We start from the raw sequence: 6,684 nt of genomic DNA on the forward strand, positions 1-6,684 counted from the left end.
ATAATGATTGCATTTATTTAACACAGAAAGAACATTTAATATATTTCAAATATATATATTATTTAATGTTTTCAGTTCTTTGAATAATTTAGAAAAATATGATTTCATGAGTATCATGATACTAAAACCTGGATTACATCAACTAAAAATTCAGCCTTCCCATCAATGGAGTGTATTTGATTAATTTATTTTAGTTTGTTTCTTTTTTTTTAATCTCTCATACTACGCATTTATTAAATGTGTTTAAATACTGAAATTTAGAGACGCTCACTAAATTTGCGAATCTCAAAAGTCCAACCTCAAGCCAAATTTATGCCCGTCGATTGATGTGTGTAAAAAAAGATCATATGCTGGGAAGGTATGTTTAGATGCAGGTATGCTGGTCTCAATGGACCAGCATATGACCTGCATTGAGACCAGCACTCACCAGCATATGCTGTTGTTTTTTTTAACAGGGAAAGCGTATTGAAATTCAAAAAAGTAATAAGGATGCTGCACATAATCGGCCAAACTTTATCAAATAAATTAATTTCGCTCAAAAATCAGAATTGAATGGGATTTGTATGGCAGCAGTGTGGTTTAGAAAATCCACTTGAGAACTAAATTTTATGTTGCATATATAATAGTGTGTGTTTTTGAGCAGCACAGGTTGCAGAACACATTAATGTGTCACATATATAGCTTTTTAGATGATATTGTAACAATCACCAGCGATCTGATCCTTACTGATTGCTGGTAACCTCAGATCTCATAGAACTACAAATCTGCTGGTATATGGACTACAATATCCAGTCATGCAACACACACACAACTGCTCTCCACTGATTAGACTCCCACAGCTGAAGCTGCTCATAGAATCAGTCCAATAACTGGACTATCTTACAGCACAAAAGAAGTTGCTAAGTCTTGTTGTACTGAATGTAAACATTACGACGTGTTTTCTTTGCCTTGTCTTGCTGTGTTTGTGGCCCTCGCCTTGTTTGTTTGTTTGAGTTGCCTGCTGCCTGCCTGTACTGACCATCTGCCTGTTATTTGACTATGACTCTGGGTTTCCTATGCACATCTTTTTGTCCATGTGTTAACCATTGCTTGCCTGACCATCCTGCTAATTTAAATTTGCGTTTCAATAAAATATTCCTGTTGGTTTTCGCTGCCTATTCAGTTTTCCATTATGTTATTGTTTTAAACAGAAGTTTAACAGTTTTGAAAACAGTATGTAAGCACTAACAAAGATTTTTGGCAGTTGTTATGTCTGAGTGATAAAAGAACAGTAGTGGAAAGAGTACTGAAAAATCAAACTCCGGTAAAACTACCATTACTTGCCCAAAAATGTAGTGCAAGTAGAGTAAAAGTATCTGTTATAAATATTACTTAAAGTATGAGTAAAAAGTAGACATTGAAAAAGTACTAAAGAGTAGTGAGTGAGTATTACGCTGTGAAAAGCTGATGCATTTACATGTAATTTGTGCATGTGTGTGTAAACGTAACATTCTGCAGTGCATCTAGTTATTGTACAGCAGGTACAGGTAGATGTTAATATTATCTTAGATTTAGGTTGTGATGTCAGATGACCAAAATTCAATGCCAAGCCAGCGTCTAAGGACAACGTTATTTTGATGTCCACTAATGACATCAAATGATGTTGATATTTGGTTGATTTTAGGTTGTGTTAGAAAGTGACCAAAATCCTACGTTGAGCCAACATCTTAAACCAACATCATATTGACGTCAAAAAATATTGACATTTTGTCATCAGGTTTGGCAACCAAAATCAAAATTTTGATAGACGTCATAGTGGTAACCTCCACACAACGGCAAGCTGTTATGCATTAGATGTTGATATTTAGTTGGTTTTAGGTTGAACATTGACGTTGGTCTGATGTTGAGTTCTGACGTCAACCCAATTTTCATTTCCAATCAAAATGCAATGTCCAATGACGTCAAGGTACAATGTCAATCTGACGTCATATTGACATCTTGTGCCTGCTGGGTGTTTAAAGCCATTTCAGTCCTCATACAGTAAACATTTGTGATCTCATTAGTGACAGGCATTTAAACAGTTGCTGCAATTATAAAGCACACATGACTTGAGGTAGTTCATTATGAGGTGATTTTCATTCTATTTGCGATTTGATTGGACAGGAATCACAGGATTGTGATTTTACTAATCCCCATAGACAGAAAAAAATAAAGTAGTGACTGCAGGTTCAAGAAAAGTAGTAGAGTAAAACTACTGATACTGCACTAAAAATGTACTCAAGGGAAAGTAAAAGTACACATTTTACAAGCTACTTACTAAATTACAATACCTAAGAAAAACAACTCGATTACGGCAATTTGAGTATTTGTAGTTAGTTATTTTACACCACTGGAAAAGAATTCATGAAATTTGAGAGATGTAGTCAGTGAATGCATTTTGTGCCAAAACAATGATAATTGATCCTCAGTTTAGCCCACATAGACTTCTGTTGTGCTCACTGTGTGAAGAGTTTTGCAAAAGTGACCTAAGTATTGAGAAATGTGTCTCTGTAAAAAAAAAAAAAAAACTGTATTAGCGTAACATTACAAAACATTGACACATTATTCTACATGACTGTTTTTGCACACTGGAATTTAAAAAAGAAAAACATCAAGTTATTTGACAATGATTATGGAATCCACCCTTGTGGAAAATCGGATAAACACATAATACCACGTTTAATGTCCATGACCATTAAAAAACATATAAACTAATGCAGTAAAGTTAAAAACAAATAAGCTGGTTAACACGTTCTTCCGATTCACTTTACTGCATCCAACATCCTAATTTGACCAGCATTATACCCCGATTTAGGCACTTCACGACAGTTTTGATCTTGGTTGAAGTGCAAATAGCTACCCCAAATACATTAAATTTTCAAATGAATTTTTAAAAAGAAGCTATTTTAAGAATACATTTATATAAATATTTTGGCAATATTTGTATTTACAATATTAAATGCAGAAACCAGTATTTTTTTTTCTTTTTTTTTCATTCATGTATTTTTATTATAGTTTTGTTGATATTTAGAAATGTTCCTATATTCAAAATGTTTAAATTATGGTTTTTAATAATCATAATAATAATAATAATAATAATAATAAATTAATAACGTTCATAATATCAATATCTGCTACTGCTACTTCAACTGACATTTCACTGACTATTAAAAACTTTGCAAGTACATGCCAACTTACACTTACACTAACACTAACCCCAACCTAACTCTCTACTTATAATCTTATGAAAATTAGTTGGCATGTAGATTCAATGTAACAAACGAACCATCAAAAAAGTGTGGCCATAATAATAAGTAATTTATTACACAGTGATAGTACACTGGATTAGTAGCTGGAGTAATAATGCTGAAACCTGATTCCAAAATAAAAGGTATGTTAGAAATAAAAGCATAATAAAATAGTTCTAATGTTTCACAGCATTTTTTATTACTCTTATTTAAAAACATGCAACTCCACCTACAATGTCCTTGTGTTCAGTGGGTGCACTTTTATTTAGTAACTGCAAGAGTACCTAAATTTACAAAGGCATTACGCAGTTTTTAACTGTGCTATTTTCTTTAATTGGATGGCTCATTGAAGACGTCGGCTAATGTGAAGTGACATTAGAAAGCTGTTGTGCTGTGCTCACTGATTCGATTAAAGTTGGCGCTGAGTGATTAAACTCACCGAATGTCCTTTTATGCTTCATATGGGACACTTAATGATGGCAGCTGATTGGCCATTAGATTGGTCAAGTCTGGGTCAAAGCAACTGCTGCCCTGCATATTCTTGCGCAACTAAAGCCTTAGTGTTATATCTGCTGTGCCTTATCCCCATAATTTTCAGTTTTTTTTATGTTTTATTTCGGGTTTACCCATATGCTTTTGTTTGATTTCATCCAGGCATGAGAAATGCTCAAGGGATTTATCGCAGCAGGCAGCATCTTCTCACACACAATAACAGTTTTCCTTCTTTTTGTATCCACAGGTGTGTGAATGCGACAGAAGCTAAAACACAACGAATGAAATTGCAGTCCACACACCCAGTGTTGCATCACTAGATGCTCTGTTACAGCACGTCCCAGCAGTCCTGGCCCTCCTACTAAATCAAATCAAATCAAGCTTATTCAGCTTTTATGGAGTCCTCCAGATGACCAAAGGTAATGGGTAGTAATTTAAGCTCATGTATCGGCATAAATCTTTAGTGTAAATTAGAGCTGTGCAATATTATGATCTATACTACATGACAAAAGTCTTGTCGTCGATCCCAGTTATAAGAGCAACAAATAATAACTTGACTTCTTGATCATTTAGAAAAGATTTTTCAGATGAATCATCGGTTGAACTGCATTCCAATTATCACAAATATTGCAGAATATCCAATAGAACCCACATGGACCCAAGATTCTCACAGAAGTTTGGTCAAGTTTGGTAACGGAAAAATCATGGTTTGGGGTTACATTCAGTATGGGGGTGTGAGAGAGATCTGGATGGCAACATCAACAGCCTGAGGTATCAAGACATTTGTGCTGCCCATTACATTACAAACCACAGGAGAGGCAAATTCTTCAGCAGGATAGTGCTCCTTCTCACTTCAGCATCCACATCAAAGTTCCTGAAAGCAAAGAGGGTCAAGGTGATCCATGATTGGCCTGCCCAGTCACAAGACATGAACATCATTGAGCATGTCTGGGGTAAGATGAAGAAGGAGCCATTAAAAATGAATCCAAAGAATCCTGATCATATTTTATTTGGATAAAATAAGCAAAATCTAGAGGCCTTTGCCTTTCATATAAGCCACTTCTGATACCAAATGATCAGCTAGAAGTAAAATTATTATTTGTTATTCCTAAAACTTTTTTGTTGTTGTTGTTTCTAAAACTTACATAGGCGACAATAATTTTGTCAACTGGTGTATATCATATGGACAAAATAAAAAGTTTATCTCATTAAGTCTTTAAAGTTTTAAAAGTCTCTTGTATCAGTTTTAAAAAGGTTACAGATAGGTTCAAAGAGCACAAAAACAGCAGTGTCAAAAAGATTATTTAAAGTATGTTACAGTTTATTTTAACGTGTCATTGTTACAGTGTAACTATGCATTAAACTACTGAATAATAAAAATTAATTACATGTACTTACTCTATGATTAGGGTTAGAATGCGGATTAGGGTTAGGGTTTACATGTTTAGTAATTTAAGGTGTTACCTTTGAATATTTTTTACACTATTACGAATATAGATTACTTTTCCTACATCAGTCCTAATTGAACATGTTTAATCAACAATTTATTAAGTTTAAACTTGTTTCTTTACATTTTTGTGTGAGAGAAAAAAATCACTTTACAAGCCTGAACAAATTTTTTTGTACACTTAGAAATAAAGGTACAGGAGGTATCACTGGGGCAGTACCTTTTCAAAAGATACATGTTTTGACCTGAAGGGTCTATAATGACACCTCAAAGGTACTTTTTAGGTACATTTAGGCACTAAGGGCCAACTCACACTATGCTATCCGAACCGTGCCCAGGCCCGTTTCCCGGATCGTTTGAGAAGTGTGAGTGCTCTGAATCGGGCTCAGGCACGGTTCACATGGCCGGCCCTGGCCTGGTTGGAAGAGGTGTGAGTTTCGGCCTAAGTCGAAACTGAAAGCGAGACGTGAATTTTAAGGGACCGTTTTTTATTTATTAATTAATCGTTCTTACTGGTCAATGAATGCAAATTGTCGTAGTTTATTAAAGAAGCAAACCCCTCACTGCGCACAGCTGCACCTTCAGCAAACCTCCTAATTCCTGCAGCACCATGACTTTGAGCAGTTCCAGGTTTTCATCCTTAGGGTGGCTCTCCCTCACTGCTGTTGTTAATAACACACATGTTTATATTTAACATTACAAATATGATATTTATTTTCTAGATATACATGTATAGATTCTCAATATAGATAACAACAAAATAACAAGTAAATCTCGTAAGTCACACACATTGCTAGAGACATTTTATCATTTTGATTTGCTGCAGTAGCTTGTTTATAGACCATTTCAATGTGGTAATGTCACTGACCCATGAACATTTCCTGCATGTTCTCAAACTATTTCATAACTATAACAAGGGGCAATTCAATCATAACTTAATGTTAAAACAGCTATTATAACATGATTCATCAATACGTGGCTTTTTTTTTTTTTTTTTTTTTTTTTTGGATTCTTGGAAGTTATAGAAAATAAAAATGTAAAACAGGAAATACGTTGGGACCATTGTTTTTGTTTACATCCCTCAAACTGGTCAAATAAATAAATAAATAAACATAAATAAATAAATTTTGTTTGCATTAACACAAAATATAATCCAATATAATCACAACAAAACTAAATGAAAATGACAAACCAGTTCATAAGGATGCACACATTTAAAATCCAGTTGTCCCTATATTTGCTATCTGAGGCCTAATAAAGGCTCAGTGAAGGCTTGTGGGTAGAGCTGTATGATGATGCAACAGTGCAGTAGTCTGGATCCACTTTGATGTGATCAGCGTTTTGTTGTCCAACTGGGCCACATGATGGCTTTAAACTTTTGTGCTGAACAGATGGGCAGGGTTTTGGTGCCCACAGTGCATGGTCATGTCTTTGTGTTCCTGTATTACACAAAACAAGCGGCATAAATGATTACACTAT

The 6,684-nt window shown here is 34.6% G+C and overlaps 1 long non-coding RNA gene across 1 annotated transcript in view; it reads left to right on the top strand.

The window, feature by feature from the left end:
* LOC141386143 (uncharacterized) overlaps nt 1–4,177 on the top strand; it is a 248,468-nt gene extending 244,291 nt beyond the window's left edge. Inside the window, exon 6 of the long non-coding RNA XR_015476834.1 lies at nt 4,006–4,177. This is a non-coding gene — a long non-coding RNA (uncharacterized LOC141386143). The remainder of the gene's footprint in view (nt 1–4,005) is intronic.
* The last annotated feature ends 2,507 nt before the right edge of the window (nt 4,178–6,684 follow it).

The sequence above is a fragment of the Danio rerio genome, chromosome 1, assembly GCF_052040795.2.
Source record: "Danio rerio strain M-AB ecotype USA chromosome 1, GRCz13ab, whole genome shotgun sequence".
Classification (NCBI taxonomy): domain Eukaryota; kingdom Metazoa; phylum Chordata; class Actinopteri; order Cypriniformes; family Danionidae; genus Danio; species Danio rerio.